The following is a 13,222-nucleotide window of genomic DNA, read 5'->3' as shown; positions in this document are numbered from 1 at the left end:
ATTTCCATAGATTCATAATTTATTATCTCTTTATGACTTGCTAGGAATTAGGATGAGAGTTTTGTAAAAATAAATGAGTTGGAAAAGAGCATGAGAGGGGAAGGGTAAAAAAAGCTATTTTTCTTGCATATAAAATAATAATGAAGAGATGGAGAAAATTGTAGAAATTCTTATTTTTCAATAATATAACTAAGGTAAGAGAGTCTCTTATTTATAGGAAGATAAAAGCCTTGTTCCACAAGAAAAAAGTGTTAACTTTAAGAAAAGAATTCAAGCTATACCTGTAGGGTGCAGAAATTGAGCAACACCAGCACAATTCTTTTGGAATTTGCTAGTCTAAAGCAAACTACTTTGAATATTTCTTGGCAAATGAAATACTGATTGTTGATTACCTAATTAGTTTTAACCCATACAAAATCTTTAATAGAATGAATATCTCCTTTGTTTCCTCTAAGCAATTCCCATATGCAAATTAAGTGGACGTTTGGTCATGAAAATTAAATATTATTTATTTTATTTGAAATTTTAAAGTTGAAGTTAGAGTTGTGTTTGATCATACTTTTTGTGAAGAATATTTTTAATTTGAATGTACTTTTTCTAAATATGATTTAAATCCCCCTCAATTTCTAAAAACTAACAAATCACTCAATTTGACTTACTTACATGAAGTATACAAACAAATAGTATAGTAGTATACTAAAAGTGGGAAGAATTTTAGGCAATAGTTAGATTTCAGTTTTACCCTTATATTAAATTTAAATGTTATAAATTATTTAATAAATTAAATATTAAATAGCAAATCATCATATTAGTACATGAATCAACCACCATAAAATCTCCTAATTATGTATTCTTTGTATTAATATCATGTTGGAGTGAATTCATGATTTTTTTTTGTTCATCTTCCAATTGGAAATATGAATGGTTATGTTTGCCCTACACAAACAGAAATAAATAATAAAAAATCATACAAACCTCTATTATATTCTTTTTTTAACATAAATTTTATTATCACTAACTCTCCATTTGTCACGACCCAAAAATGGACGTGATGACACTCGTCTTAACCCTTCAAGACAAGTCAGCCTAAAACTCAACCATTACAATAAAATGTGGAAATTTTTATAATAAGCTCAAAAATACCCCAAAAATCTGGTTGTCACGTGTACAAGCCTCTAAAGTATTACAACTGATTCAAAAGAAAAACACAAGTCTCAAATGACATTGTTTCTAGAATAAAACAAGATCATAATTAAGGAGAAAGAAGGTCCGCTGAAATGACAAGCAGCTACCTCACAAACCTCCACAAGAAGCCTCAGACAAGGAGAAGAGAAAATATCACAAAGGTCCGGGCTAGTAACCTACAAAAAAATGTAGTAGCAAGGGGTGAGTACCAAACCACGCAATACTTAGCAAGTAAACCTCTAAACACAAGCTAAGGGGATAGAATACGAGTACTCCTTACACCTCAATCGAACCTCCACAACTACAACATGCATAAAATCAACACAACCTAACGGTTCACAATTCACATAGCAGATATCTCAACAACAACACTCTAACAATTACATATCCTCAACAACAGGCTCAATATTCATCAATTACAATCTCCATGACTACAACCTGCTTAAAACCAGCCCAACCTAACAGTTCACAATTCAGATAACACATATCTCAACAACAACACTCTAACAATTACATATTCTCAACAACAAGCTCAATATTCACCAATCAAAGTTCCACAGAAAGGCACTCACAAGATCAGCAAAACACAATATCAAGTTCAATAATGATAAATATGTGCAATGCAATGTTAAGTATAGTGATGCATGTCTGACCTAGTGATACACACCCGTTGTCTCTCAGTTTGGGACCCATGGGGGACATATCTGTCTATGCATCCATCGTGGCGCGCGATACGACCCTCGATAATAGTAACCATTGGGCGCGCGATACGTCCCTCGAAATATAGTATCCATCGCAGCGCGCGATACGTCCCTCGAAATGGTACATCCTCTTTAATTTCTTATTCTTTCTCAATGCACATAACACTTGTCACAACCATGTCTCAGAACAATGCAAATGACATGTTCACACAAATAATGAGGAGATGACCATTTTCATAACATTGTACAATTCACAATAACACAATCATGATACAACTTCAACAATGATTCAACAAGTCTTTCAAACAATTCTCAACACATCACACAAACAATTGATCACATTACTCCCAAACATATACCACAAGGAAATACACGAATTCCATACGCTTAACAAGGGTTTAGAAATCCACTTGCCTCAATCAATCAAGAATTCACTCTGAAACTTGAGTCTACCCGTTTCGTTGAACTTTCAACTCAAAGCAATCTATTCAAATAAATGACACACAATAAGATTTCAAAACTAACAACATTCATATTACTATGTGTTTAGCTTTGACCCAAAAATTCACCCAAGTTTATAATCAAGTTCCTAAATCTTGATGTCACTTAAAATTTCAATTATCATATTTTTCAAGTTTCAAGCCTAGGGTTAAGTTCCAATTTCTCTAATATCATAAGTCTGATGAAATTTATATAATATAATACGCCTAATATTTAATTACGTATACCAATAAATCACAGTCAAGCTACAAATAAGCAAATCAATTCACTGGAGACCATAGATTACAGAACCTATGCACACTATACTTTTCAATCTAATCGTGACACCATTATTACTTAATCACTGCCTCAATACTAATCATTATTAGCCAATCGTGACATCAAACAATTTCCTCCCCCAAAACATCAAAAGAACGATCCAGCAACATTAGTTGCACTTCACTTTGCAATATTAAATTCAACTAAATTCTATTACTCTACATTCTATATTTATTAATGCTTAATACTAATATAAAACGTGAGATCAACCTTACTTGAAGCCAACCGTGCTCGTGTTGATAGGGCTAGATAGGTTATCGCCTCTTTCTCTCTTTCTTTTCCTTTTTCCCGTCTGAAATTTTGACCCTATTCCGTTCGTTTGTTTTTCTTTTTCCCATTTTGCTGACTTTAACAGTTTAGGGCTTTTGCCCTTAATTCTTTATTTATTTATTTTCTATTATTATCAATAAAATAATCCTTTATTAAATCTGAAAATCATGTCACTCATTCTTATAAGTCATAAATTGTTTATAAAAGCTACTAAAAAGGTTAACATAAAAATAATTATTAATATTCATAAAACGACTAAGAGGGTCGTTACATTATCCATCACTAAAAATCATGTTCGTCCTCGAACATAAAGAATGAGATGGAAGAATAACCGACGTTACCAAATGTCTAAGTTAGGACCTACCAGTCGGTGTTCATCTCTGTAAGTGAACTCCTCCTTAAGTACCATTCCATCAAGATCAACTACTAAGAACTAAACTTTCTAATCAAACTTTGGCGAATCTATAAATCAGAAGTAATTACCAAGCCACAGACTAACCCATGAATCCAATCTGAACTGAAACCCATTGGACCTTATCACAATCATCGTGATGAATATTTTCTCACATGACCAAGATAACCTTCTGAATCAATACTGACTACAACAAAAAATGAGCATGAATCAACCACCAGACGCTCACAATGCACAAACTATCACAGATCTTTTCAAGATACCATTCACAAAAGAATCTTTCTATGAGCTTAAACTATAAAAATTGATCTTTAGACATCGGGTACCTATCAAGAAAGGATCACACTTATCTAACACAAAGAAGCACAAGATCAACTAACCACCCAACAAGCGGTACACCCAGGATGCAGAACCTTTAACAATACTATCTGGTAACTGTAATTATTCACAGAAGCTCTTCTATAAGTTCTCATAAGCAAGGTCGTACGTGTAGAACCAGTGGTATACCTTTACTGTCCCAAACAACACTAAATCTTTCATAACTGAAATAACCAAGTCTGACTAAGGATGCCACCCTACCAGGAGGACAATCACAGGATCAGTACACCCGATTCACCACTAGAAACTCACCCATGGAAGCAAAAACACACACAAACGTAGAAAGTGAATCATACTCTAAACCATGTCCACAATGAAGTAGTCGGTCACACAAGAATATACAGAACCAAAGTCGAATAAATATAGATATTCCTTCCACAGTGCCTATATCAAACAATTTCATTCATCTAACTCTATCACTTTGATTTTCTAGCTACCCACAATCACCAATCTAGTCCCTATTATAACTGCACACATACTCAATTTATCAAAACCCTATATACTTCTCGCAATACTTCACTAGGGCCACAACTCTTAATACCAACAAATATCTTAATCATACCGACAATTTACCTTACTCTCAAACCAACATTTTTATCAAAATCTTCTTAGCACATTGTTGCCTACAAAATTTCAAATTATGGCTCATTCTCTTTCCATTAAAACATCCCATGATAGATATGAGTCCCACCCAAGGCTTATAGCACTAGTTACCAATCGAATAGAACTTTCTAATCGAGCTAAAGTTATTGAATCGCGTCCAATGTCAACTCCATGTAATCTTTCACATGCCAAGTTTCAACTAATATTCAAACCATCGTATACCTTATACAAACACTTAAGAGTTACCCCAATAATTTTATATATTATAAGCACATTATCTCTATTTACCATCAAGTATCTATGCAACACATCACAACAGTTTGCGTAGTCCCATTTAAAAGAGTAGTTCCAATCCCCTCAAAATTCTCAATAACCATGGATAACTGTAGGTCCATACTATTGTGCATCCATAACTCACCTACCATAATCTCAATAATTTAGCCCTACCTAACAACATATCATTGCTTGTCACCCAAACCAAAACTCAATCTTTATAAAAGTCAATGATAAGCCTCTAAAGTCTGTACCAAACTAGTTCACATCTCACGGTCATATCTAAACTCATAGGCAAAAATCAATACAACCTTCAACTACAAACCAATGATTTATACGAGAGGTCTTATTCTTTCACTTTTCTTAAATTTTTTCATGACACAAAATTCTAAATATCTTGAACTCTTCAATACACAAGACACTTGTTCCTTTTGCTAACTCGCTTACCAATCTTATTCTTTGGCCAAAAACCCTTAAGATTTTCACCTTAGCCTCTAAACCAAAACATTACATGAAACCCCCCTTAGGTCCTTTAACAATCAAAAGTAACCAAATTTTCGACTCAAATTAGGCACACGTCCTTCTGAATGCTTCATACTCTAGGTGATAGATCATTTCTTACCTTATTAATTCATACCTTAAAAAAAAAACACTACCACAAACCTAAACTCACAATGAAAAACTTGGATTTTGAATCCAATTGTGTAACCTAATCCCTTTATCTATCAACATTAGCTCACACATCGCAGATATTTATGAATTCACATATCTTAGCTTATTATTGATCGCCTATTCATCGACCTTACCACACCCTTTCTTAAAAATTCAATCGTACCCGTTACCAAACTCAAAATCATAAAAAAGCTTATCACCACACTCGACTCAAACGTTCGTAGAATTCTTTCTCAAATCTTATCCAACAATTTTTAATTGAACCACGTATCTTTGAACCCGATTCTCAATTTTAAATGTTCGTTTAACTACAGTTAATTAATTGATGGGTAATTGTAGATAATTGACTTAATCAATGGTTAATGGGCTAAAGTGATAATTTATTAAAGACTCTACACTAGTTGACCCTTGTATATTAAAATAAGTAATAGGGTTTTTCACTTTTATACTTGATTATTTTATATGAAAAGAAAAGATAATAAGAAGAGGAGAAAATTACCTGGGCATCGGACGAGAGAGGCGGAGGGCACAGGTCGATGCCATGATAAGAAACCCATGCTTCAGGTAAAATCTTAAGTTTATTTTGTTTCTGTATTGTTGTTATAGGAAAATAATAGTATATTAATGGTTGGTGATAAGTTATATTATTATATTAATATGTTAAATTAGAAATTTGATGGATTATAACGGTTTTGGTTGGAATGTAAATTGTTAATATAAGAGGTGTATATGAAAAGTATTAAACTGTCAATCGGTGGGGAGTTTCCATTATTTAACTAGTAGGTAATTAATGTTTGGATTTCACAAATATTTTGTCTTACATTGGCCATATGTGTGGCATCAATTTTCGATTGGGATAAAACAGTGGGCAAAAATCATGAAACAATTATAAACTGGTAATTATGGACAAATAAGGTTCTGGATATTTCTTTGTATGCAGGTTAAGTATGGGTCACGTGTGATTTAGGCAGATTTTGGTTTATTTTCTTTAGTTGTCATATTATGATTCAAGTTTGATATATTGAGATATTTGATTAAATATTGAGTGTATTATATTATATGAAAGCTATTAAGGTTATAGTGTTTAGGGAAATTATGACTTAATCCTAGGCTTGAATTTGAGCAATATGAGAGTTGATATGTTAATTGACATCGAGCTTAAGAACTTGATTATAAATTTTGGTGGATTTTTGGGTCAAAGCTAAACACATGGTAATATGAGTGTTGTTAGTTTTGGAATCTTACTGTGGTCATTTATTTGAATAAATTGCTTTGAGTTGGAAGTTCAACGAAAAGGGAAGACTCAAGTTCCGGAGTGAATTCTTGATTGATTGAGGCAAGTGGATTACTAAACCCTTGTTAAGTGTATGGAATTCATGTATTTCCTTGTAATATGTGTTTAGGGTAATGAGGCTTGGTGATGGGTTGACTTGTCCACATTGATTAATTCTAATGATGAAAAAGGAATAATAAAAGACAATGTAATCAATTGTTTGTGTGATATTTTGAGAATTGTTTGAAAGGCTTATTGAATCATTGTTGATGTTGTATCCTGATTGTCTTGTTGTGAATTGTGCAATGTTATGAAAATGGTCATCTCCTTATTATTTGTGTAAACATGTCATTTGCATTGTTCTGAGACATAGTTGTGACAAGTGTTATGTGCATTGAGAAAGAATAAGAAAATAAAGAGGATGTACCATTTCGAGGGATGTATCGCGCGCCGCGATGGATACTATATTTCGAGGGACGTGTCGCGCACCGCGATGGATACTTTATTTTGAGGGACGTATTGCGCGCCGCGATGGTTACTATTATCGAGAATCGTATCGCGCGCCGCGATGGATGCATGGACATATATGTCCTTCATTGGTCCCGGACTGAGAGACAGCGGGTGTGTATCATTAGGTCAGACATGAATCACTATACTTGACATTGCATTTCATTGCATTGTACTTCTTTATTATTGGTGAACTTGATCTTGTGTGTTGCTGATCTTATGAGTGCCTTTCTATGGAACTTGTGACTGATGAATATTGAGCTTGTTGTTAAAGATATGCAATTGTTAGAGTGTTGTTGTTGAGGATATGAAACTATTGTTGTTGTTGAGGATATGAAATTGTTAGAGTGTTGTGTTGAGCTATGTGCTTTGTAAATTGTGAACTGTTAGGTTGGGCTGGTTTTATACAGATTGTAGTTGTGAAGGTTCGGTTAGGGTATAAAGAGTACTTGTATTCTATCCCCTTAGCTCGTGTTTAGAGGTTTACTTGCTGAGTACCATGTGGTTTGGTATTCACCTCTTGCTTCTACAATTTTTTGTAGGTTACGAGCCTGGATTTTTGTGGTACTTGTTATTCCTTTCTTTTCTGAGGCTTCTGGGAGATTTGTGAGGTAGTTGTTTGTCTTCTCAACGATCCTTCTTACTCCTGTTTATGATCTTCTTCTACTCTAGAAACAATATCATATGAGACTTGTAATTTTCTTTTGATTCAATTGTAATACTTTAGAGGCTTGTACACGTGACAACCAGGTTTTGGGGGTATATTTGAGTTTATTATAAAATTTCCATATTTTATTGTAATGGTTGAGTTTTAGGCTGACTTGTCTTGATGGGTTAAGACGAGTGCCATCACGTCCATTTTTGGGTCGTGACAAAATTATATCAGAGCCCCAGGTTTATAGGTCTCACGTGTGTACAAGTCGAGTCTAAGTAGAGTCTCAAGGATTGGTACGAAGACGTCTGTACTTATCTTCGAGAGGCTATAGCGACTTTTAGGAAAAATCTTGACTTCTTAGATCTCTATCAAGCGTACTTGGTCCGATTTTGATTCTTATCGCTTTACTCCATTCACTTTCACTTTAATGATGACTTGTGCGTGGTTCTTCATGTGAGTGGTTGATGTCGTGTGTAATTTGAATGTTAGATCTGCTATTAAAGTGGAAGTAATATAACATACTTATAGAAATGATGTGTGGTTAGATTTAGGATGTTTAACAATTTGAAGGGGTTGTGTAAGGTTAGTTACCCTAGTAAGGTGAAGAGTACTTGTGTGGTATATATGATATTAAAGTGGTTTAACAATTGGAAGTGGAATGATTAAAGGGGTGGCTAGATAATGGACTTATAACTTTGGAAACTACAATTAATAAAGTTATCATAACATGAATGGGTTGCTTAGAAAATGATAAGAATAATGATGCACCATTTGAGGTTAGAATTTCTACTACGATTTTATATATTGTGTGTATATATCAAAGAAGGCCATGATATGACTACTACAACAGTATGGATGCTTACTTGATTTGATTTATAGAGTGTGTTACTGATACTATTGACCTGATCTGCGAATGAATCACTTTGGATGAGAGACTGAACGAATTTGATAGTGTATTGTAGTTATTTTATGGGCAGAAATATGTAAGCTATTTGAGTACAATCTTCTCGAGGGGTATGTTGTATTCTAGTGGTGGATTTAACAGACTTTCACGATATGCTGCTAGTGGTATATGGAAACGGATATGTCGATTGTTAGTGTGAATACTAACAACTCAATGAGTTATCAATTGTATCACCTACTCATATAATAAGATTTGATGTTGCATTCATATTTGAGAAACCAACTAGTTCGTTACTACGGACGCTTGGGTTAAGCATTATTTATAAGAAAGCTTTTAGTGGTGGATCTTTGGTACGATATTAATGTGTTTAGGTTATGAATTGTATCTCGAGGAGTTTAAAAGAGTGGTGATTTCATCTTAGGCCCATGGAAGTGGATCAAGATTAGGATGACAAACTCATGGGTAAAGAAATTCCCAACGAGTATACTTGTGTGAAGGTAATTAGAAATTTTAGTAAGAAAGTACGTATAAAAGTGAGTTAGTCCTTTGGATTTGATTGGTATAGTGGGTTTGAGATGTCATGTCGATGACAAGGTTGACTTCTAGATGATGGCAATGGCTACTAAGTATAACGGGAATAAGAGTTCATGATGGATTATACAAAGGTGCAACTATATAATAAGGATTGTTGGTTTAAACGGATTTTGTATTGTAATGACAATTTGCAAGTATTTAAGGTTGTGGTTGGATACCAATTGGTGAATAGCTTGATTGCATGAAAAGTTATAAGGGGTGCTAAGACAGTGCGCGAATAGAATTGAAATGAACTAGAGTCATAAATGAGAGCAATTAGTGGGAGGTAGTTTAGCCTTCGAAAAGAGGCGAGAACAACAATATTTATTTTAATTGCTAGGGACAGAGATATATCTTTTGAGAGTTGAGAATTGGGTTCAGAGACGTGTAATTTCATCAGTTTTGCTCTGATTATGGTAATAGTGTCACGGGCTCATTAGATTGGTTAAAAATTTCTGGATAAAACTTGAGAAATGGGTGTATAGACGTCTAACTTAATTGTAATGATACGTTCTTTTGTGGTTTTGAGTTTGATAATGAGTATGGTTGGATTTTTAGCGAAGGATATGATAAGGTCGATGGAGAAGCGATTAATGAAAAGCTAAGATACATGAATTCATAAAAAAAATATTAATATATTAGCTAATGTTGATAGATAATGAGATTGAGATACATAGTTGAAATCAGAATTCAAGTTTTTCATGTGAGTTTAGGATTGTGGTAGTGTGTTTTGTCAAAGTATGGATTGGTAAGGTAAGAAATGATCGATCACTTTGAGTATGAAGCATTTGGAAGGACTTAGAAATAATTTGAGTAGTAAATTTGGTTACTTTTTTATTGTTATACCTAGGGGGGGGGGGTCACATGGGTCGTTGGTCAAAGGATAAGATTGGTAAGTAAGTCAACGAAAGGAAAAAAAAATCTAGTGTATTAAAAAGTTCAAGGTATTTAAAATTTGCGTCATGGAAAGAATATAAAAGATGTGGAGGAATAAGACCTCTCATATAGACTCTTGGTTCGAAGTTGGAGGATGTATGGTTTTTCATTTATAAGTTCTAATATGACTATGGTTGTGAATTAGTTCAGTATAGACTTACTAGGCATTTATCAGCAATTTCTATGAAGATTGGGTTTTGATTTGAGTGAAAAACTGTGAGGTGTGTAAGATTATGTGTTGTTATGTGGCCTAAATTGTTCAAATTATGGTAGGTGACTTGTGGATATGGAAAAGTATGGACCTACAGGTATACATGGTTATTGAGGATTTTGAGGGGAACGAAACTACTATTTTTATAAGACAACATAGACTATTATGATGTGTTACATAGGCACTTGATAGTAAATAGAGGTTATGTGCTCATAGTATATAGTATTATTGGGGTGACCAAGAATTTCTTTAAGTTTTGGCGTAAGGTATATGATTATTTGAATAGTAGTTGAAACTTGGCATGTGAATGATTGCGTGAAGTTGACATTAGGTGTGATCCAATTATTGTACCTCGATGAAAAAGTATTATCAGATTTGAAATTTGTGCTATTAGTCTTGGGTGTGACCCATATCTGTCATGTAATGCTTAAATGGAAAGAGCAGGAGCCATATTTTGAAATTTTTAGAGGATACAATGTGTTTGCTAAGAAGACATACTAGTGACAGTTTGAGAGTAAGGTAAATGGCTGGTGTAGTTATGATGTTTGTTAGTACTAGGAATGTTGACTTTAATGGAGTATTGTGAAGATCATGTGGGGTTTGATGAATCGAGTAATTGTAATATTGTAATAGGGATCAGACTGGTTGATTGTGGGTGGCTAAAAATCGAGAAATTGAGCCAGATGAATGGAATTTCATTTATATGGGCACTATGGAAGAAGTTTCTAGTGTCATTCGACTTTGATTTTGTATATTCTTATATGACCATCTACTTCGTTTTGGATATGGTTTGGAGTGTGATTTGCTACCTATACCCACATGTGTTTTCATATCTATGGGTGAATTCCTAGTGGTGGATTGGATGTACCGATCTTGTGATTGTCCTATTAGTAGGGTGGCATCCTTGGTTAGACTTGTTCACTTCAGTTGTGGCATATTTGGTGTTGCTTGAAAAAGTAGAAGTCTATCATTGTTTCTATATGCACGACCTTGCTTATGAGAACTTAGAGAAGAGCTTTCGTGAATAGTTACAGTTATCCGACAATGTTGTTAAAGGTTCTACATCCTAGAGTGTACCACTTGTTGGGTGCTTACTTGATCTTGTTCTTCTTTGGATTACATATGTTTGATTCTCCCTTGATGGGTACCCGATGTCTAAGGATCCAATTTTATAACTTAAGCTTGTGAAAAGATTGAGTTGTGAAAAGGGAATGGTGAGAAGATATGTGATAGTTGATGAGTTATGAGTGTGTGGTGGTTGGTTCAGGCTCACTTTTGGTTGTAGCCAATATTGATTCACAAGGTTATCTTGGTTATGTTAGAAAAGATTCGCCATGATGGTTGTGTTAAGGTCTAGTAGGTTTCAACTTAGATTGGATTCATGAGTTAGTCTGTGGCTTGGTAATCACTCCTGATTAGAAGATTTTCCAAATTTTGATTCAAAATTTCAGTTCTTGATAGTTGATCTAGATGGAATGGTCCTAAGTATGAGTTCACTTGGAGAGAGAAACACGACTCTAAATGTCATACCTTAGGCTCTTGGTATCCTCTTGTATTTGACTTTCTTTTACTTTATATTCGAGGACGAACATGATTTTTAGTGGTGGATAATGTAATGACCCGGAAGGTCATTTGTGGAAATTTTAAATATTCGTTTAACTACAGTTAATTAACCCTAGGCTTGAATTTGAGAAATATGAGAGATGATATGTTAATTGACATCGAGCTTAAGAACTTATTATAAACTTGGGTGGATTTTTGGATCAAAGCTAAACACATGGTAATATGAGTGTTGTTAGTTTTGGAATCTTGTTGTGGTCATTTGTTTGAATAGATTGCTTTGAGTTGGAAGTTCAACGAAAAGGGAGGGCTCAAGTTCCGGAGTGAATTCCTGATTGATTGAGGCAAGCGGATTTCTAAACCCTTGTTAAGTGTATGTAATTCATGTATTTTCTTGTAATATGTGTTTAGGGTAATGAGGCTTGGTGACGGGTTGACTTGTCCACATTGATTAATTCTAACGATGAAAAGGGGATAATAAAAGGCAATATGATCAATTGTTTGTGTGATGTGTTGAGAATTGTTTGAAAGGCTTGTTGAATCATTGTTGATGTTGTATCCTGATTGTCTTGTTGTGAATTGTGAAAAGTTATGAAAATGGTCATCTCCTCATTATTTGTGTAAACATGTCATTTGCATTGTTCTGAGACATAGTTGTGACAAGTGTTATGTGCATTGAGAAAGAATAAGAAAATAAAGAGGATGTACCATTTTGAGGGACGTATCTCGCGCCGCGATGGATACTATATTTCGAGGGACGTATCGCGCTCCACGATGGATACTATATTTCGAGGGACGTATCGTGCGCCGCGATGGTTACTATTATCGAGGATCGTATCGCCCGCCGCGATGGATGCATGGACATATATGTTCTCCATTGGTCCCGGATTGAGAGACAACGGGTGTGTATCATTAGGTCAGACATGCATCACTATACTTGACATTGCATTTCATTGCATTGTACTTCTTTATTATTGGTGAACTTGATCTTGTGTGTTGCTGATCTTATGAGTGCCTTTCTATGAAACATGTGACTGATGAATATTGAGCTTGTTGTTGAAGATATGCAATTGTTAGAGTGTTGTTGTTGAGGATATGAAACTATTGTTGTTGTTGAGGATATGAAATTGTTAGAGTGTTGTGTTGAGCTATGTGCTTTGTAAATTGTTAATTGTTAGGTTGGGCTAGTTTTATACAGATTGTAGTTGTGAAGGTTCGGTTGGGGTGTAAGGAGTACTTGTATTCTATCCCCTTAGCTCGTGTTTAGAGGTTTACTTGCTGAGTACCGTG

Source organism: Solanum stenotomum, chromosome 9, assembly GCF_019186545.1.
Source record: "Solanum stenotomum isolate F172 chromosome 9, ASM1918654v1, whole genome shotgun sequence".
Lineage (NCBI taxonomy): Eukaryota > Viridiplantae > Streptophyta > Magnoliopsida > Solanales > Solanaceae > Solanum > Solanum stenotomum.
This window is presented reverse-complemented; position numbering follows the sequence as displayed.